The following is a 23,187-nucleotide window of genomic DNA, read 5'->3' on the forward strand; positions in this document are numbered from 1 at the left end:
AGCTACTTGACCAGATTCCCATGACGTGCATTTCATAATCAACCAGAGACCAACTCAATACCCTGTTTACACTAGATGAAATAGTTAGGGTCATAACTGATCTACCGAAGGGCAAGGCTCCCGGGCCAGACGGACTCACCTCTGAATTTTACCCGGACTATATAGCGCTGCTTGCGCCAAAACTACTGGAAGTTTGGTCCGCATCCCTTTGGGCATTTACTCTCCCCCCTTCCCTGCGAGAAGCAAATATAACTGTCCTGCTTAAACCTGGCCAACCTAGCGACGAATGTGGATCCTACAGGCCCCTGTCACTAATGAATATAGACACAAAGATTTTTACCAAGATTATAGCAAACAGATTCCTGCCGATCATGTCGCATTTGGTACATGAGGACCATTGCGGCTTTGTCCCCGGGAGGTCGACCGTGCTCAACATCAGACAGCTCTTTAACGTTATGTCCAGAATCAATCAAAACGCAGAGGCAGTCGCCGTCACACTAGACGCCCAAAAGGCCTTTGACATGGTTTCATGGCAGTATATGTGGGAAGCCCTGGGGAAAATTGGTGTGGGCCCGAACTTGATTAGGTATATCAAACTGCTATATACAGGCCACATGGCTAAGGTTCTGGTGAACTCCATAATCTCAACTTCATTCGCACTACTGAGAGGCACCCGTCAGGGCTGCCCATTTTCCCCCATTATTTTTGCGTTGGTTATCAAACCAATGGGGGACTGTATACGATCCCGACACGCCCGAAAGGGAATACGCCTAAAAGAGATCCCTGAGATAATCTTGTTATATGCAGACGACGTATTGCTATACGTTAGGGACCCATCCACGGACCTGGACCCCATCATACGGGATGTAACGCGAATAGCCACCTTCTATAGCTTTACGATAAACTATTAGAAATCGGAAATATTCCCGCTTACTAGTGCAACTCAACAACCCGTGTGTGAATGTCCTCTCCGCTGGGCCCCGGGGGGAATCAGGTATCTGGGGGGTCCAGGTGTCATTATCCAAAGTGTCCCTGCTAACCGAAAATTACACAGCAGCTGCGCAATATACTGAATCCAAAATAACAAGATGGAGCTCCCTCCCGCTCTCGCTAGCCGGGTAACTCTCGCTAGTTAAAATGATTCTTGTCCCTAAACTCCTCTATGTCTTTGCAAATGTGCCGGTGTGGCCAGGGAAACAATATTTCGATAGATTACACAAATCATGCGCACAATTCCTATGGCATTCTGGCGCAGTATGCAAAAAGTGGACACATATGACCCTGCCATATGAAAGAGGGGGCTTCACTGCCCCTAACTTGACATTATATTGGATCGCAGCACACGCCCAATATGCTACATACTGGTACACGCAGCCAACTGTCCCGCCACATGTCAAACTGGGAAGAATTGCAGCGACAGAAGTAAAGATGATGTCGCTAATTCTTCATTGTACATACAAAGACGACTCTCCATCTGACCCTGTTACGTCCACACTATTGGCATGGGAGCGCCTACTATGCCCGACGTCAGAACTGCACCCTTACTACAAATGGCTTCCCATATGGGGGTTCCCAGTGCTCGCACCCACCATGACAGCCTACTCTCCTTGCACTGCAAAGCGCTGGGATACCAGGAATTGACCGATTTATTCCCCGAGGGTAAGTTCATTACCCCACAAACATGGCGACCCGGACACTTTGGATCGGTACTGGAGATATTGCAATATTACAGACTCCAGGTTTCGGTGTGAACTATATGGTTGTCCTTCCCGGACGAACCCCCTGAAACGCCTGAAATACACTACATAGCCAACTCAAGCTGGGCCCGGAGGGTGGTAACCTCCCTATATAAAATACTAATATCGAAATCCCCAAACTTTCCCTTAGAGCACGCAATGAATGGGCTGATGAGCTTGACCTTGAGATATCAGACGAAACTTGGAAGAAAATGTGTTCAAACACGCGCAGGCTCTCTCTTAATTTTAGGTACCGTTGCATGCAATATAAAATACTGAATAGATTGTACTATACCCCACATAGACTTACCAGGTAGGTCTCTCGGAATCAGATATATACCTGTCCAAATTGTCAGATGGAAGGAGCAGATCACATGCACATGTTCTGGTCCTGTAGAGGCCTCTATAGTTTTTGGGATGAGATTCTCAGGGCCCTCTCCAAGATTGTGGGGTCTACACTGGGCCTGGACCCTGCCACTGAGTTGTTCGGAATATGGATGATGATAGTGCCAAGAAAATGTCTAAGTTTCTGAACGTAAGCTGTATGGTGGCAAAGAAATGTATTCTTCATTGTTGGAAATGCCCTTCCTCCCTACTTTTAAGATGTGGCTGAGCGTACTCACTTGAACTCAGACATGTGAAGAAGAATATATCAACTCCCTACCGTCGCAAAATCACCCTAAAAATGTGTGGACTGCATTCTGTAGCTACCTCAATAGTCAAACCAATAGTGGGTCATCATCGCCCATACCCGTGGCCTCCACTGATATTGCTTAAACCACAGGCGTTCTGATAACTCTATGTCCTTGGAATGTATGTCAATGCATTGTTGTTCAAATGTAATGTAAATGGTATTACTAGAATTGAATAAGCACAGCTTTATTGATTGTGCATGTTGTATGCTTCCGCTGATAAATAAAAGTTGGAAAAACAAAGTTGCTTTCAATTTTGCAGGAAGCAACACATGTGTTGCACTTTGCAAAGTTGAAAGCAACTTGTTGTGCTTGCCTGGGGGCCGCCGGAACAACAGGCGGGGCATTGGGCCATTGAAAATGCGGCTGCAGGCAGCAGGCGCTGAGACTCTGTGCCACCACTTACCTGGTTCCAGACTCCTTCCTGAGTGATTATTGCTGTACCCGGGCTGCATATACTTCATTTTGGCAACGCGATGCTTATAGGCAACAGAGGCACGATGAAGTGTGCAGCGCTCGGTGCAACTTGGGGGCGCCATTGCGCTCCAAGTCTAGGAGCCTTTGGGGACATGTAGTACTCTGGATTGAGGCGTGCCATGGTCTAGAAAATAGGGACTGCTATTAGAGAACAGCAGGGTCTTTGAAAAGAAAACAAAAAAAAAAACTATCAGCGCAGGCACCATCCGTGTATGAGTGCCCAGGTATCCTCTGCTTTACAGAGTGGCCGTTGGGGACGAGTGGAGAAGCAGGACAATTTGATTACATTGGGCCTCATTCCGAGGATGGCGGTAAAGGATAGCGGCCACCGGTAACGAGACCGGTGGCGGTAATCCCTTACCGCCATACTCCGAGTTCCCTTTGCGCCCTCGCCCTTAACGCCTGCTTTGAGCAGGTGTTAAAGTCGAGGGCGCAAAGGGGCCTCCAAGCCAATAACGGTGACCGTAATGAACGGTCACGTTATTTGCATCTTCCCCATTCCCATTGAGCCCTATGGGGGCTCATTTGGGAATGGGGAAGAGCCTTGGTGAATGGGGAATTACCGCCCCGCCAACCTTGGAATGGGGCGGTAATTCCGCCATCCACCAAGGCGCTGCCGGTCCGGGTACGGCGTCAACCAAGGCGTTAATAACATGTCTCTTTAATTCAGGTAAATAAATGTGTGCTCTACAGCGCACACGTTACATGCTTCCTTTGCCGGTGCCTTCAGCCCATCTATAAACAACAAACAGCACCCACTTGCAAATGTACTACTACTTAGTTAGTAAACAATTATTTTTATTGAGCATATAATGTTATTAATAGTTTAGAATTCATACAGAAGTAGGAGAACCCAGCATACTGTTCAACAGGTGAAATCACAAATGTAAAAATACAGCTCACACTAATATAGAAGAACGTGTTCATATAAAAATACACAACACTCATCTCAAACCACTCTCATTTATTTTCATTTCTACATTCCGAATCAAGTGGCTTAAAGACAACGACCAGTAATGCCTCTACCCCCACACACTACTGCACTGTATAATGCCTTATTGAATGCTTCCCTCCCTGTATAGCCTCCTGTTGAATGATGCCCTTCAGTGTTGCCTCCTGTCGACCGCCTGTTAATACCCCTGTATGTATGATGTACCTGTAACGCCTTTTTATGCTGGATTTATTTGTACTTTCCTGATTTGTATTCTCTCTTCTGATGTGTAACTAAGCTGTAAGATTCCTTATTCCAATGCACCCTGATACCCCCGGGTCTGGTGCGCAATACAAATAAATAAACAAACAAACAAAAAACATTATATGTCTAGTGCTCAAAATTGAAACACACTTGGTATTGTATATATCAAATAGTATTATTATAGTGCTGTTCTCTATTGGCTGCCCTACATGTTTAGTTCAATTCGGCACATGAACAATCACTAGAACTTCTTCAGGGGCTGGTGTACTCCATTGATATGGTACAGGGGTCGTACCATATCCTACTTCACATTTATACTTCAAATTTAACTTTCAGTTTTTTTGTGGTCAGACTTCAAGTCCAATAGCAATCACGCTACTGATTCCAATGTTGCTTAGTTTAATCTTTTCTGTACAGCAACCATTATTCTGTTAGACTTCATAATCTTTGCACAGTTCCACTCCTTAAAATCTTGATAGATCGCATATGAAATTTTGAAAACAACCCATATACCATTGTATTAGCGAGCTTATAATTAGCTAATTTCAGTCATATTTAGGGTGACCAGATTTCCAAAACGAAAAACCGGGACCACCAACAACATAAAGGAAGGACTACCCTATTGCAGCCCACCAATTACCGCCCCTCCCCAACCCGTCCCCACAACCACCACCCAATCAGATTTCTAGAACTTCTCCTTTCTATAAACTGTATATGATCTCATTTGTGCAGATTTGTCTGTGAATCTTGGCATGTTAATTTAAAACAGACGTTTGCTCTAATGGATATTACATGGCTTGCTGTACACTCATTTCCAAGCCAGTCTCTGTGGCACAGTCAGTCAGTAAGTGTTGTGACACCTCCATCTTCGAAGTTCAGAAAGTGTTGTGAAAAAAAAATTCAATTTTAATTTTCGTAGCCACCCAACCCTGCAAACCCCAGATGGGGTTTCTAAAATTAAATAACTCTCGGGACCCCGGGGCGGAGGGTGATTTCCCCGGACTGTCCCAGGAAAACCGGGACGTCTGGTCACCCTAGTTCATATTCATAAACTGTTTATTCACCTCAAAGTGGAAGAAACACAGCATATCTGTGACGGTCAACAAACAATCAGGTGACCCCACTCCAGCAGACCATCACCAGGAAGCACCCACCAAAACCTCAATAGTGACTAATACCCAATAGTGTCTCCCTTCACCTCTAAATGGGCTTGAACCCCATGCTCACTTACTCTAAATTTAAGCCTTTGCGTCAGCACTCTAAAAATGCTACCACCAAAGGTTTGAACACCAAAAGTTGGAACCTTTGGTGGTAGCATTGCAGGTAAGTAAAAAAAAAAAAAAAATGAAAAAGACTGTGGGGGCTGCTGTTGTGTCCCCGCAACACCCCGCTCACTATACTGTGTGGTATAGTGAGCGGGGTGTTGCGGGGGACACCCCCGCAGCACACCTGCAAAAAAAACAAAAGAAAAAAACAAAACGGGGGCTGCAGGGGTGTCCCCCGCAACACCTCGCTCAATATACTTCACAGTATAGAGAGCGGGGATTGAGGGGGACATCCCTGCAGCCCCCTTAGTGTGTACGTGTGTTCGCCTGGGAAAGGTGCAAACGTTTGGTTGTTGGCACCTTTCTCATGCGAACGATCCGGATGCAGCAAAATCAGCCGCGGTCGGATAACTTAGAACCGCAACAACAGATCTATACATAATAAATTGCAAATAAATTGTCAACTGAATAATACATATGAAATAAAATCCTAATATTAAAGTGACACAATGAAATTAATAACTAACAGAATAATACAATGTTTCCAATGTCCAAGAACTAATAAATAACTGCAGGTTCCAGAAGGTGTCAAACTGACATCCGGCAGTCAGGCACAGGTGGACTGTCTCTTTCAGAGTGGGGAGGTGGCCTGGAACCTTCCTTCATATCAGGGAGAGGGAGAGTGGAAAAAGCAAAAGTTAAATTTTCCAACTGTCACAAGGGAAAAGTCTGGTTAACAGGATCTGGAGGATGGGCAGGTCAGCAAAGCTGGGGTACCGGAACATTCCATCCATTAAAATGAATGCAATCCATGGAACAGTATGCAGGTCCATAGAAAATAATGTCTGACCATAGAAATCAATGTAATTTACAAGCACATTTTACATGAAAGTATTTCTCTTAGCCAAAATCAGTTTTACAGTGCACATTCTTTGAGTCTTTTCTGTTCTAGCAACCATTTGCATCCGGAGCAGGCCTTCTCATCTATAAGTCAACTGATGCAAATAGGCGACTGCCCAAAAATCCACCTCTGCAGGGTCTGAGGGACCACAGACCGCTCGCTGCCTTGGGAGTAGGTACTGTTTTTAGTACCGGCCTCTTTTTGGGGTTTACCATACCTACTTCGGCAAACACCAAGAGGCCCGTGCCATTACCTGCCGGTAAAGCCCCCCGCTGGTGGGCTATATTAGTACTCATGGAGAATCTAGATGGAGTGGAAGAGTCTGGGGTACTAATTAGGCTCAGCAGATTTGGCCTCAATGACAGAACTGTCTCCTTATGGGGAAACACCCCCCCACAGCTAGTGCATATGTTCTTGCTCTCTGGCCCTGTTGCGGGTCCTGAGAGTGACCCTCTTCTTGCCCCTAAGTGGTCTAGTGCATGTTCCTGATGCAGGGTTCTATGTCCAAAGGCTCTTATCATGTGTGTGGCCTGTGCATTCAATAGCTAATGAGCCCTTCTTAGCTTAATCATGTTCACCACTGACATCCCTGGCTCTCTCGGGAGCCAAGGAGTTGTAGTTTGACAGACTGCCTTGTATGATCTGTGTTTGGACCTATGCACAAGGATTGGTGGCTGTGCAGGGACCCACTAGCCCCCAGCTGTGCATGAAATGCATTAATGCACTTCCCTATTTTCTTTTGTGACTGTCTCATGACAAATCTTTTGTAGTATGTATTTATTTGTGGTAAGAAGTAACTGCTAAGTGCTGCTGTGTCTGCATCGCAATCATCTTTCTCTGCTGTTTGGGGGAGTGTGAGGAACATTTTGTGCACCTCATCCCCTGCCATTAGGAGCAACATGGATCTCTTGACAGTGGGGTTGGTTTCTTGGGTGTCCTTTGAATAGTTTTCGAACCTCATTAGCCACAGTTTCCACCTGGGTGCGTATGAAGCTGCATCCCCCTGTGGCAGGAATAGTGGACTTGCTGATATATTCAAATGGGGCATGTATCTTACCTGCCCCCCGTGGGTTCGGATTCCTCCATTATTTCTTATTCTTTCATTTTCCTTGTTCTGTTGGTGGACAATCCTACCCTCATCACCAGTTGTCATGTTCTCTCACCAGTCGCTGTGAGCATATCTCGCCAAACCTAGGAGCAGAAGAACGGACACCACTCACAGCTTAGGTAGGGAATGCTCCACCCCTGAGTGGGTCTTCCTTTGATTAAGCACTGTATGATGCCCATGCCCAAACGCACAAACGAGCCTGGCCCAATGTCACAATACCTTTCCATCCAGCTTTAATAATAATGAGGGTGTAAAGCTTGTTTGTACTGTAGGGTCTCAGGCCACTTCAATGACACATACATTTGATGCAGGTTTTGACGTAATTGTAACTGGTGCTACTCAGATGTGCCAGGTGGCCAAAACAGTGCCACACAATAAATCCAGCTGTTGGTTGCAAGGGATGAAATAAGCAGAAGTAGAGCCAAGGCGACAACAGTGCCATATGACCCAGGAAGAAAACCACAAACTCTTGGCTTCAGTCCACCAAGTGGACACATTTGGAGGGAGCACACCTGCAGTAGGTGTGGCAATACTATACCACACCCCATGAAGCTGATCAGAGAAAGTAGATGGAAAAAGAGGTCTCATTCAGGAAAGAATATTAACACACATGCAACATACATGAGCAGATAATGTATCATGTGTGTCAACAATGATAAACATGCCTAATGAAGATTGCCACTCAGAGTAGTAGCAGAGCCTCGATCCCTCTGAAAGCCACGTAACATGTTCATTGCTCTTCCCACTGTGGCTTTAATTCCTTCTGATTGCAGTCTCAACTCTACCCCATAGAGGTAAGTGAGGTAAGTGTGCCCAGGGCCGGTGCAAGGAATTTTGCCACCCTAGGCAAACTGTCAGATTGGCGCCCCCCACTCCGGGTTGTATCCCGGAGGATTCCTCAGCACTCAGCTGTAATACAGATGTGCTGCACATTAAAGTGGTGAGGTGCCCGGCAGCTAGCAATAAACATGTCTGCATTAGGAGTCACTCAGTATGGGGAGGGTCCCAACAAGCAGCGGGTTTGGGGGAAGCTAAAATACATTAGAGCAGGCCCAGAGTGGGTCCTGAGCCTACTGGATCTAGAAAACCAAGTTACACCTTGCTGATGATGCCCAACTAGGCCAAAACATGTCTGGATTTGCTTGTGGTCTCATGCAGAAGGGATGCGACCAAGCAGTTCTGGCTGACTTGCACCTTTTTGGGATGTGACCAGGCCTGATGTGTATATGTTTTTCCCCTTTCTGTAATGGCTCGGCAGGGGAAGAACAATGGTCTGGAGGGTTGCCCAGAGCTATGCCAGAGGTTACGATCAGTGCTTAATTTCAGGGAGTGGGTGGTGTTTGCCATGGCTCATCCCCAGCACTTATTTCTGAGCCCTGGCACTTATTTGTAAGCCCAGCTTGATTGTGTTGTGGTGTTTTGGCAACTTTATTATTTTAACTGTCAGTCTGTCATAGTAACATAACAATGAACAACAGTGTGCCCAAGCCATGGTCTCTGCGCCCTGGGATGGCTCATTATTATTCACAAACCTGATGGCCCAGTTTGGCAGGGCAGGACTATTTATCGATGTTCATGAAAAACAATGAGATGCAAGGTAACAAACCTGGACACTGATGCTGGCCATGTCCACACACTGCACCACTCTGCTGCATGACATTGCTGCACATTCCATAGTATAATAACCAGCAGGGTGGGTCGACAACAACAGGACATTCACCAACCAAAAGGCCCCAACACAGGAGCAAAGTCAGTGAAAAGACCCATATCGAACTGGAGAGCCAGTCATGAGCGGCAACCTAAGCAAGGCAATATTGCTGCAGTGTTTGACAAGTAACTCATCAGTTCAGTAATGATTTTGCCTACATTCATCCATCAATTTACCACAGGAGGAAAGCAATTTTGCTCTGTATTCCTGTGGTTAGATGGTTAACATGCACCACTTGAAACTGATACGATTAGAGCAAAAGGTCAACGATAATGTGTTTTAAAGAAACACTTAAACATGTGTTTTATTTCAAGATACAATAGGTTATGTTGATTTCACCCTCAATTAACCAGGAGTTGGTGCTTTACCCCCAAATATGTTCACACCTTATGGAGCAGCCATGTGACACTGTATGGAGCAACAGTGGGTGGAGTCAACAGTAGACGGGGAACTGCGCCTCCCCATACAAGAAAATATTTGGTCACTGGCACTTATTTTCTTACAAATTAAGCACTGCTAAGATGAATTCAAAACTTTCCAGCTATTTATCTTTTGTTTTTCCTATCCTGATCTGCATCATTCACTGCTCTCCCTGTACTGAGACATCTCTTACCACTTACCATTCACCTATTTGCACCATTGTTTGCTCCCCATTAGTGTAGGGGGATACAACCTCTGGTTTTCCAAATGTTTTGGCCTATAACTCCTATCAGCCCTAGCCATCATAGTCAATGGTGAGGATCATGGAAGTCATAGTACAAAATATCTGCGGAGCAGCAGATGTCTCATAATGCACTTCTATGTAGACTTGCATAAATGTACTGGTGTACTCATACTGACACATCTACACAGGCTCCCTCAAAGTACTGTATTCCTGAGAAGTATGCATTTGTGTTGCTCTAATGGAATTTCCGTACAGCAGCTGGTATCCCACTAATAAGTAATATATCCATAGAGTATCCGGCTCGTTCTCACTAACTCAACCCCCACCCCCTTTCCTTTTCAGATCCACCAGAGTGCCAGGGGACGACTCTGATGGTGATAGTGCGCGGTACAAATATCCTTTAACATTAACAGTAACAGTATTCACATGTATCCCAGTGCATAGGAATTCCAGGACCTCTCACAAGTCATCTCTTTCCTGGCCTGCAATATGCATTTGTATTGTATTCCCACACTTAGATATCTGTACCACTCTCCCAATGCAATCAAGCTCCTATTAAACATAGGCCGGTAAGAGGAAAGTTGAACTGTGGAGCATTAGAAGGTGAGCAGAGGTGTTTTTTGCTGTAACGAAGCTACAATGTCAGAGGTGGCAATAGTATCAGGTTTTCTAAACGCTGAAATAATAGGTGTTACTACCCCTCAACTGATCATTCTCAGGCAGATGAAGGGCTAAGTCGGCCCTGCCATGATTCTTCAAATCTCTGCCCCACACGAACTCTGATGTCCGAGGTGAGCGCTTAACTCACTGAGCTATCAATTGATATACATCGCTTTGGATTTTTGCTAGTTTCAAGTTGTAGAAGAATTGGGACAGATTCATCCCGATTAAAAGCAACATCAGAGAGGCTAAAAATTAAGGATTCCATATAAATGGTTTTATAGGATGGGAAAACGTGTCAAAGTGTTCACCGCACGTTTTAGAAGCTTCCTTTTGATTTTCATTTTAACCTTTGTGTCATCAAATGTGTCCTTTGTGACAAAGCATTTAATATTCAATTTCAGCAACATATTGTGCTGTCATAGTGCTTCATGGCAGTCTCCACCAGCTTCTAAGCACTTTAACAACCAGTGCTAATATTAGCTTATTTTGAAAGTAACTGGCTTTTTTAAATGCCGCCCTTCAGTAAGATGCGCCCTTGAGACTCGAGCCATGAGCTTGACTGTGCAGCTCAACATGTGATGCTACCACTGCACACACTGAGTAAGTTGCTTACGTAGGTTGTAGAGGCCTGGCATATTGTGGTGATAAATGCCCATTTGATGTCAGTCAGGACCCAGAGCCTATGAAAGCACTGCAGTCCATTCCCGTGAGGGCATGCCCCATACAGTAATCCTCTGATGCCTGCAACTGGTCATGAGGCTGCACCTAGGTATATGATGACAGACAATACATGGTCATTGAAGGCACTCTATGACTCTGCCCTGTCCACTTCACCCTGGGTGGGCTTTCATCTTGTGCATTGTCATTGGTCCTCATGCAATTTGACTGGTTGCGTTGAGCAGTAGTTTCGTTCATGAAACCTTTCCCCTCCCTAAAAACTGCGCACCTAGCCCTAGCATGAACCGAAGCTGCTTCCCTCTCCCCCTCTTATCCCCCTACCCTCTCCCACACACCAGTCGCAGCAAAGAAACTAAAGAGGAAACGCTCCTGGGCCCCCTCAATCTCTCAGCACTCCTCGCCTCCCCTGTCTCGACCCACCACCTCTCTCCCGCATTCTCCGCCTTCCCTCGTGGCCTCCCCCTTCCTGAAACCCCTCTCCCTCGATTTCTCATCAACTGCAACTGAAACTCCCAACCGCCCACACCCCTCCCTCAAATCCCCAACCCAAACCCGATCATCCTATCACACCCAGCCACCCAGCCCCGCCCGAAACCTGCCAAGTCTTCTGCCCGCCCACTATTCCCTTCTAGCATCACCCACCTTACCCCCCTCCACTCTCTCCGCCACCGCCCCATCCCACTCCAGCACCGAGACCTACCTTGCCTGCCGATGTGAACTGTATCCTATTTAACGCCCGTTCCGTAGCAAAAAACAGACATTACATCTATGACCTCCTCGCCTCTGTCAAACCAGATCTAGTTTTCATCACTGAAACCTGGTTCTCTGATGACTTCGGCCCAATCGCTAGTGAAGCCTTTCCCCCTGACTACTCCCTCATCCCACTGAACCGTCCGTCCAGAGGAGGAGGGGTAGCATTCGTCTTCAAATCTCTCTTCCGCGCCTCAATCATCGACAACCAACCCTCCATCCCATCCTGCGAATCTCTCCTCGTTAAACATTCCCTCTCCCCATCGCTATCTCACAGCTTCCTAATAATCTACAGGCGCCCTGGCTACGATAGACAACTCGCAAACAACCTTTGCGACTCAATCGCCACCTTCCAACTAAACCATCCCAACCTCACCCTCCTTGGTGACTTCAACATATGGCTCGACATCCCCACCAACCCTATGACACACTCCCTGGTTGACGGTTTAGATGCAATTAATCTCCAACCCCACATAAACGGCCCGACTCACTACAAAGGACACACTCTTGATGCCATCCTTAGCTCCAACACCCTGATTCATTTAAAGCCCCTCACCCCAATCATCTGGTCCGATCACTTCATTCTCTCGCTCGCCATCCACTCACCCGACCCCCTTCCCGTACTTGCATCCAAACCTCCGAATTTACGCAAATGCTGGAAAAAACTAATGATCACCCCGGACCTAGCCGAGGCACTCCTCCAATCTCCACCACCCACCTGCCATCCCAACAACCAACTAACCCCTGAGGCCTTTAACTCATGGCTCAACGCATCTCTCCTGCGACTCACCCCCCCCATGCAAACCATCAACCCACCGTGGCCCTTTCCCCAGATGGTTCACTCTTGAGTTGAAGACCATTAAACGACTTTACAAATACCTAGAACGCAAATGGCAGAAAGAGAAAACCCACGAGAGCAGGACCACCTTGGCCCGACACCTATATCAATACAAGGCCGAAATCCGGAAACCAAAAAAAGCCCACTACAACACCCGAATCCTAAACTGCAAAAACCCAAGCAAAGAACTGCACAAAATCATCTCAGAATTTACCAATCCGGCTTGTAATACAACCGTCCCGACCGCCTCACAATCACTGTGCGACTCACTCTCCCTCCACTTTTACAACACGGCTATCGAAAGAACAAAAACTCTAAACACCAAACTGGCTCAACTACAGCCACCGGGCAATCCTCCGCCCGTACCGGCCAGCCCTTCAGCCGCGACCTCTACTATCTTTCCCGACGCATTCAAAATGGTGCACGTCAAACCTCCAATTAAAAAACCTTCGCTCAACCCTCTCGAGCCCAAAAACTACCACCCAATCTCAAACACCAGGTTCCTTGCCAGACTCATTGACCGAACCGCCTACTCCCAACTAAATGCCTTTGTCGAAACCAACAACCTCCTAGACCCCGCCCAATCAGGTTTCAGATCACGTCACAGAACTGAAACCATCCTAACCTCGATCTGGGATGACCTTAAAATGACAGCAGACTCCGCGGGATGCGCCGCACTAATCCTCCTCGACCTATCGGCCGCCTTTGACACGATCAATCACTCAATTCTCCTAGACCGACTCCACTCCCTAGGAATTCGTGGAACCGCCCTTAAATGGATAGCTTCATTCCTCAAAGACAGGCACCAAATAATGACACTCTCCAGCTTTACCTCACAAGCCCGACCAGTCGACACGGGAGTCCCTCAAGGAGCATGTCTATCTGCCCTCCTGTTCAATCTATACCTGATCACACTCCCACCAATAATTCGTTCACACAACGTCCTGTGTTACAACTACGCCGACGACACTCAACTAATTCTAAAATTCCTGAACTCGAAACCCGACTCCCGACCTGACCTGGCATCCTGCCTCCTTAACATAGAACTCTGGATGACCCAAAGCCACCTCCTATTAAACCCCTCTAAAACAGAAATCATGGTCTGTGGCAACTCCGATCTTCTTCCGCACCCACTACCCTGGCCACCCGCCATGGGCAACTCACCGACACCCTCCAACACAGTGAAAAATCTTGGATGCACCCTGGACTCCGACCTAACACTCTTGCACCAAGTCAACAATGTCTCAAAATCATGCCACTACCACCTCAAAAACCTTAGGTGCATCCTTCCATACCTCTCATTTCCGAACAGAGTCTCCACGGTCCAATCAATCGTCATATCAAGACTGGACTACGGAAACCCCCTATACCTCGGAATTCATGCTTACCAACTAAACAAACTCCAAAGAGCACAAAACGCAGCAGCCAAAATGCTACTTGCGCTCGGTCCAAGAGACCACGTATCCCCAGCCCTTAAGACACTGCACTGGCTTCCAGTAGCCCGTAGGGTGGCTTTCAAAACCTTATGCCTCTCCCATCGAGCACTGCATAAAACTGGACCGCAATATCTTCAAGGCAAGCTAATACCTTATCACCCCACTCGCACCCTAAGATCAAGCTCAGCCGGCCTCCTAGTAATTCCTAAGACAAACTCAGTCAGGTTAGGCAGATCATCATTCTCAGCCCTGGTCCCAACCCTGTGGAACTCGCTCCCACCCCACATCCGCCTAACTGAAGACTTAACGGCCTTCCGCAAACTACTGAAAACCTGGCCCCTAAAACTAACCAGTTCCAAACTAGCTTCATCACAATAACACCGACCCAGCAATCGACCTGAAGCAAGAAATTTACAACTAAATAAACTCGAATGTAAACTATAAAGACAAACAGTACTAAACGACTAATGTAGATCAAAACATTGAAGTGGATAATAGGAATAAATCATCGGGAAACTAGGAGATCTGAATCGATGAAATGGACATAATAAATGAGGAGGGAACATAATGAATGACATAGATGAAATATTTAGAATGGATGAAGCGTATAGAACAGATGAACACACTAAGTGGAAGGATGCAAGAGTGGAAGAACAGATGACTAGAAAGATCAAATGAATATAGAGATCAGAGGAAATAGATGAACATACTAGAGCCAATGAGTATGCAGAGTGATTGTGTGTGTAGAGTGGACGAGCGTGTAGAGTTGATGAGTACGTGTAGAGTTGACGAGAACGCGAAAACAGAAAAGCGAACAGAACACAGGAGGGCGTAGAACAGTCGACTAATCTGAACGGACAAACGTATAAACTGGATGGACGTCTGACCAGACGAACGTGTAAGAGCGAACGAGCATGTAGAGAGGATGAGCATGGAGAACGGATGGGTATGGAGAGCGGATGAGTCTGGAAAACGTATGAGTGTGGAGAGCGGATGAGTGTGGAGAGCGGATGAGTGTGGAGAGCTGATGAGTGTGGAGAGCGGATGAGTGTGGAGAGCGGATGAGTGTGGAGAGCGGAGAAGTGTGGAGAGCGGATGAGCGTGGAGCGGATGAGCGTGGAGAGCGGATGAGCGTGCCGAGCGGATGAGCATGGAGAGCGGATGAGTATTGGAGAGCGGATGGGTGTGGAGCTTGGATGAGCGTGGAGAGCAGATGAGTATGGAGAGCGGATGGGTGTGGAGAGCGGATGAGTCTGGAAAACTTATGAGTGTGGAGAGCGGATGAGTGTGGAGAGCGGAGGAGTGTGGAGAGCGGAGGAGTGTGGAGAGCAGATGAGTGTGGAGAGCGGATGAATATGGAAGGAGGATGAGTGTGGAGAACGAGAACGGATGAGTGTGGAGAGCGAATGAGTGTGGCCGAGTGTCGAGGATGAATGCAGTTAGCGGATGAGTGTGGAGGGCCGATAAGTGTGGAGGGCCGATGAGTGTGGAGGGCCGATGAGTGTGGAGAGCGGATGAGTATGGAGAGCGAATGAGTGTGGAGGACGGATGAGTATGGAGAGCGGTCGAATGTGGAGAGCGGTTGAGTGTGGAGAGCAGAGGAGCGTGGGGAAAGGAGGAGCGTGGAGAACGGAAGAGAGTGGAGAACGGAGGAGCTTGCAGAGCAGAGGAGCGTGCAGAGCAGAGGAACGTGCAGAGCTGAGGAACGTGGAGAGCAACTGAGTGTGGAGAGCGGCTGAGTGTGGAGAGCGGCTGAGTGTGGAGAGCGGCTGAGTGTGGAGGAGCGGCTGAGTACGTAGAGCAGACGAGTACGTGGAGCGGACGAATGCGTGGAACGTATGAGTAGGTGGAGCAGATGATTATGCAAAACAAAAAAAAAACAAAAAAAAAATAGATAAGTCTTTGGTGCGGATGAATGTTCGGGGCAAATGAGTGTGTGAAGCGGACGAGTGAGTGGTGCGGATGAGTATGTGAATCGGACGAGTGTCTGGTGCGGATGTGTATGTGGAATAGATGAATGTATGGAGCGGATAAATACATAGAACTGATGAGTGTGTGGAACGGATAGATACGTAGAGCAGACGAGTAGTATTGTCAGGGTGGACCGGATGAGTGTTATGGACCGCATGAGTGGGTAGACTAGACAAGTGGGTAGACTGGACGAATGAGCAGATTGGATGAGTCTGTAGATTGGACGGGTGTGTAGATTGGACGAGTGTGTAGATTGGAAGAGTGTGTAGATTGGACATATGTGTGGAGCGGACGTATGTATGGAGCGGACGAGTGTGTGGAGCGGACGAGAGTGTGGAACGGACGAGTTTGTGGAGCGAACGAGTGTTCACGGAACGGACGAGTGTATGTGGAGCAGATGAGTATTAGTGGAGCGGATGATTGTATATGGAGCGAATGATTGTATATGAGGTGAATGATTATATATGGAGCGGATGAGTGTGTGGAGCGGATGAAAACAGAGCAGATGAGTGGCAGATGAGTGTGTGGAGTGGATGAACACATGGAACGAATGAGTGTATGGAGCGAATGGGTATGTAGAGCAGATGAGTATGACGAACGGATGAGTACGTAGAGCAGAAGAATAGTGCATAAAGCGGATGAGTATGTTGACCGGATGAGTGTGTAGACCGGATGAGTGTGTAGATCAGAGTGCATGCATATGGAATACTGGAGAACACACGTGGAGCACACTAGAGAATGAAGCATATACTAGAACACGCATGGTGAACCAGAGCGCGTGAGTGTGTAGTGCAATCTTGAACGCCTGAAATGACCAAAAATGCATAGAACGGACCTGACCGCTCAGAATTGCGTGATGTACATAGTATGCCTTGGAATGCATGGAACCTTTGAAAGAACATACTTCATATCACACCCCACGCTTACTCTCTCCTTACACCACCACTCAACTAGAACACAGAGATACTATGACACCATTCGGTATAACTGTTCTCATATCTACATCTGCCGCTCACTCCCCATCACTCTAAGTAAACATTGCTGGTCTCACACCCCCAGCCAGGCTTTCTCCTCAGGCCTAACGCTGCCACACTCGGTCTGGATAATTCCGGCCAGAGCGAATACATACTCCTGATCTCTCAACCACCACACCTACCGCTAAGAAGCAGCTACCACATGAATTCCGCACCAGCTGCACACATACCCGGTGTGCACACGCACCTTTGGACTCTCTCTAATCTCTCTACTGACCCAAACTTCAGTTCCCAAGGGCGTTCAACCTACCAGCACCATCAGACCATACCAATGGTATATAAGGCGCTATATAAATGCAAAATAACATAACATAACATAACATTCCAATAAATGAATTCCTTGTAGAGGGATGTCAGATGAGCACAGAGAGGGAACTACCCGGCCTTCTTGTGGCCCGGAAAGAAGGAAGGGAGGGACGGAGGTACAATTGGGGCCGGGGGGGGGGAATAAGCCTTCTGTCACCTACTACAACAATAACGCACTGAAAGCATTGCCGCACAATTTCAAACCCCTTCCAGATCCCGCCACGTCTGCTCCAATGATACGGACTTGACTGTCCCATGCCAGGGCAAGTTGAGCTAAGAAGAGCAGAAACACGAACTGTGTTGTGTACGTACGCCCAGAGTCACGGCCACCCTGAGCAAGTGAAGGTGATGCACTAAAGCAAAACAGGCTGCTCTATGGGCCCTCTGCCCTTCTGATCCAGGGCACTGTTGTGAAACTCCAGGTTCCCCCAGATGAACCCCTGCCACGTGCCTATAGGTCATCCATTGCATGCTTGCATGTTTAGCCGGACAGCACAATGTTAGGCCTACAAGTACCAGAATGCATAACGAAAGGCCACGCGTGCAGGGCCTGGCCACACCTGGCACAAGGCCTCTTGCGGTCTATGCACTGTTGGGACACTTTATCTGCAAAGACAATCTCTGTTTGTGATGATCAACTAGAAACCGGTAAAACTGGTGTGTCAGTACCCCAGGTTACCAGCAGATAAAGGTGGGGCTCTGGTGGTGATGGATACTGTTGATTATCAGGATGAATGCCAGAGACAATTGAACAATACCAACATTTACAAGGTTCTACCTTGTAATCCAGAGAGATTTCGAGTAATCTTAAAACTATTCTTGAAATGGCAGAAGAGAACGAATGGATAAGTGAAAAAAACAAAGATTTTTTGATACAGAAATTTCCACAAACACCACATCTTCATTTGCTTCCAAAAATTCATAAATCTCTTCTGAAACCTCCTGGACGACCAATAGTGGCTGCCACTCAGAGTATCTGTCACAACCCCAATCCTACGTGTCCCAGGTCCCACCAAGTCAATGGCCTATTCACACACACGTGCTTTTAGACTCCCTTACAAGGCTTCACAACCCCATCTCACAGAAGACAAGGGGAAACTCAATTGGACCAGGGCATGGCGCTCCTGGAACCAACTATGCCCAGCACACCGAGTTGTGACTCAACATGGAGGGGGAAGCAGCTTATCAGGGCACCAGAAGCAACAGACTAGTTGTTCTCAAAACTCTGGGGGTGGCTAGCTATAAAAGCCACATGCAGGCAGAATTCCACGCTTTGCGTTTCACTGTCTTTGGCAGCTGAACGCTCACCACAGTTCCGGAGCTTTACTCTTACAAGCTCCTCATCCTGGACATCCAGCTTCTCTCCTGCAGAACATTCGGCCCACGAAGTCCCTCCAGCATCTCTGCTTACCTGTCATCTGCTTCTCAGCGGCTCAGGCCCTTGCCTTAACGATACTTACCCGACATCTCCTCCGCGGCGGCTCGTTCCGGCCCCACCTTTTTCATCAGGCCCGCGCTCCAGCAGGCTTCGGCTCTGCGACATCTCCATCAGCGCTCCAGCTGATTACGGCCCGCGCTCCAGCAGGCTTCAGCTCCACAGCTGTTCCAGCCCCCGAATCTTCATCTTCCGCATTCCGGCTGCCCTGGTCTGAGGGTCTTCGGCTTGTCCGCCTCCCGCCATCGACACTGGCCACCTCAACTCAGACCTGCTCCGATCTTGCTCTGCTGAACCCTGTAAGTGGAGAACAGTACAATAAACCAACAAAGCAAGGACAATCTGCAAGGAAAGGCAACAAAGCAAGGACAATCTGCAAGGAAAAGAGAAAAGACTCATAGCGTTTAGTAAGATAAAGGCAGCAAACTAAAAGACTGCACTGACAAGTGAACAAGGCAGAAGAACAGTACTCACCCAGTGCAGCAGACGACACATCTCCAAGGCATTGAGACACTGTCAAGCCACAGCTGTTCTGGGCTGAGAGCACATCAGTGATGCCAAAGAACAAAAGCGCCCCTGCTGAACACCAGAAAAAGCAGGACGGAGAGCCTACTTCCAACACATTTAAGGTGAGCACACACACGCACTCAAAGGGTGGGAGATATTAGGGGTAGGGTGCAGGGGCAGGGTGAGGGAGTTGTCATTTAGTGGTATCAGACCCCTGACCCCTTATCCGCTTTTACCAGAGGCTAAAGAGTCACACAAAGGTTCTGGATACCCCCGCAGAGCCAAGGTGAGCGTAACAGAACGCAAAGCCAGCTTTGAAACCTCTGGATGAGTATCATGGAGACCTCTGATACTGACCAGCTAGCGTTATTATTAGGGAAATTGAGGGCCGAGGTCCACGCCGCTGGGCAAGAGACAAATGCCTTGCGAAGGGACCGTACTGAAGAATTAGCACGACAAGCGCTGCAACACCAAGCTGGACAGGCCCGCTACCAAGTAGTCAACCATCCATTGCATTTTCACCAGCCCCGGTTCAGGTGGTTCTCCCTGGGACAGTACCATTAGCCCCACCTGAACGATTCTCCGGAGACCCTAATAAGTTAGGCGTTTTCATGAACCAGTGCCATCTGCACTTTCTGTGCAGACCGGGGGCTTTTTCCATTGAGCAGGCACGAGTGGCCTTTGTTTTGTCCTATTTGGGGGGAAGTGCAGCGGACTGGTCTATCCCTCTGGTGAACCGGGACGACCCATTGTTGCGTAATTTTGCGGGTTTCCTACAAGAACTGGAAAAGTCAGGGGTCAAGCATTAGATAACAAGCTCTTGTCATTGCGACAAGGGAATCAAGACCTATTAACTTATATAGCCACGTTCATCAGACAGTGGCAGAGTCTAATTGGCCGGAGGAAAAGAGGACCACCCTTTTTCATAGAGGACTATGAGGTGAATTAAAAGACGTCTTTGCCCAAGTCGTGAACCCCCCCGACGATTGTGCTGAATTCATTGATCTTGTGGTACGGCTTGACCACAGACTACAGGACAGGAAGGCTGATCGAGATCGATCAGAAGGGAGAACAATGTATGTACGTCCCAGAGAACCGCAGTCCCACCAGCCAGAGAGTCAACCAGAGCCAATGCAGATCGGTGGAGTACGGGGCCCACTGACTAAGGCCGAACAGGAAAAAAGACGACAACTGCAGCTATGTCTGCATTGCGGTAAGGTAGGACACTTCCTAGGGGATTGCCCAGTAAAGCCACCCAAGAAGACGGTAGGAGCAAGAGCCCAAGCTGGACTCAGAAAACTCCAAAGCCCGGCAAATGTAGAGGTCCGTTTGTCGAGCAAAGGGAAGGAATCACTGACCTCTCATCTTGTCATCCCAGTAATTTCGATCAGGCAACAGCAGCCCACGCGGTTACATGCCCTTGAGGCATACATAGACAGTGGGGCAGCAGGTAACTATATCAATCAGAACCTGGCGAGTTGAATCGGTCTCCTCACACATCCAAAGGCAATATCGGAACGCGTTACGCCGGTGGATGGTACCCAATTATCCTCTGGGCCGGTTACCCACCGCACCGAAGTCGTAACACTCCTTTGCCAGGATGGCCACCAGGAAGACATTGGGCCTCATTACGACCCTGGCGGTACGGGGTAAACGGCGCCGTAAAAGGTGCCGGCGCCGTTTACCCCGTACCGCCTCATTAGGAGGTCCCCTCGTGGGACCCAGGAAGTAATGCCTGGTCAAATCAGGCGTGCTTACCGGGTCCCACGTGGGAGCAAACAACGGGCCAACTCGTAATGGCCCGTTCTTTGCTCCCTTTCCCATTCCCATTGAGCCCTACGGGGGCTGAAATGGGAATGGGGAAGGACCGGGTCCAGGTCCGTGGAGGGAGGAATTACCGGGCCTTCCGAACTCAGAATGGCCCGGTATTTCCTCATTCTGAGGACCCGGACGCGATTTCGGCAGCAGCCATGCCGCCAATAGCAGCATGGCTACCGCCGAGGTCATAAGGAGGCCCATTGCCTTTGACCTAATAAGCGCTCCTCAATTTGGTATAATCCTGGGGATCCCATGGTGAGAGGCCCATAACCCGCAAATAGACTGGCGAACAAGGAGGTTAGCGTTCTCTGAGGACTGTACCTGTTCCTGCTTCAAAAGCACGATTGATCAGAAGACACAAAATCAAGGAATCTCTAGAGAGAAAAAGATGCTTGGTGCATTGGGTGTTCTACCTCAAGCTTATGCAGATTACCAAGATGTCTTCCAGAAGGAGCAGGCAAACACGCTGCCACCACACCGAGCATATGACTGTCAGATAGATCTTGTCCCTGGCGCTCAGGTTCCGTGTAGTCGTATTTATGCATTGACCGAACAAGAGAACACCCATCTGAAGGCATACCTGGAGCAATACTTGGCAAACGGTTTTATCTGACCCTCCAAATCCCCAGCAGCGTCACCTCTCTTCTTCATCCCAAAGAAGGAGGGGGACCTTAGAGCCTGCATCGATTATCGCTTACTGAATCAAGTAACAATAAAGAATCGGTACCCGTTGCCACTCATTCCAGAACTATTAGACCAGGTGAAAGACGCACAGATCTACACGGAACTGGACCTACGGGGGGCATACCATCTGGTACGGATCAAAAGTGGAGACGAGTGGAAGACAGCATTCCGGACAAAGTAGGGCTTTATGAATATCAGGTAATGCCCTTCGGGCTTTGCAATGCCCCGGCTGCCTTTCAGAACTTTATGAACGACGTGCTGAGGGACCTATTGGACATCTGTGCTATGGTATACATTGACGATATCCTGGTATATTCCAACAATGAACAGGAGCACGTCAATCATGTGCGGGCCGTCCTGGACAGGTTGCGACACCATCGACTCTACGCTAAATTGGAAAAATGTTCCTTTCATTTATCAGAAGTGGAATTTTTAGGATTCATCCTCGCTCCTCAAGGAATCAGAATGGATAACAGGAAAGTGGATGCAATTTCCAACTGGCTGTCTCCCACCTCCATCAAGGGAATTCAGAGCTTCCTCGGCTTCGCAAACTTTTATCGTTGCTTCATACCAGGTTTTCCCCAAGTAATCCACCCCATCAACTCTCTACTATGAAAAAACAAGCACTTTGAGTGGCCTGTGGAGGCAGAAACCGCTTTCCAAACCTTGAAGTCAAAGTTCATTGCAGCTCCGATATTACGTCACCCAAAACCTGACTTTCCCTACATAGTGGAAACTGATGCCTCCAGCATCGCCATGGGTGCGGTCCTCTCCCAAAGAGACCCTCACACCGTTCAACTACACCCAGTAGCTTTCTGGTCAAAAAAGTTCACCCCAGCCGAAATGAACTATGTAATTACTGATAAAGAGCTTCTTGCGATCAAAGCTGCTTTCAAGGAATGGAGGCACTATCTTTTGGGGGCCCGACACACGGTCACCATCATCACAGACCACCGTAATTTATAATATCTCATGACAGCAAAAGCCCTATCATCACGTCAACTCCGATGGACATTGTTTTTCGCAGAATATGATTATGTCATTACGTATCGGCCAGGGGTGCGCAACGGCAAGGCCGACGCGTTGTCGCGATTGGGCTCAGAAGACAAGGCTTATGAGAAAACAGAACCAATTGCCATAATACCTGAAAGTAAGATTCTGAGAACCACCGTCATCACCCCACTTGATGCTCTAAAGTCTGAAATACTACATAGCATGAGTAGAGAGGAACTGCAAGCCTGGGTTACCAAGAGCAGGCAGCATATATTACGCAATGGCTTACCATGTTTCCCGGAATGGATATACGTCCCAACTGAGGCTC

This window comes from Ambystoma mexicanum, chromosome 6q, assembly GCF_040938575.1.
Source record: "Ambystoma mexicanum isolate Mex_15411 chromosome 6q, UKY_AmexF1_1, whole genome shotgun sequence".
Classification (NCBI taxonomy): domain Eukaryota; kingdom Metazoa; phylum Chordata; class Amphibia; order Caudata; family Ambystomatidae; genus Ambystoma; species Ambystoma mexicanum.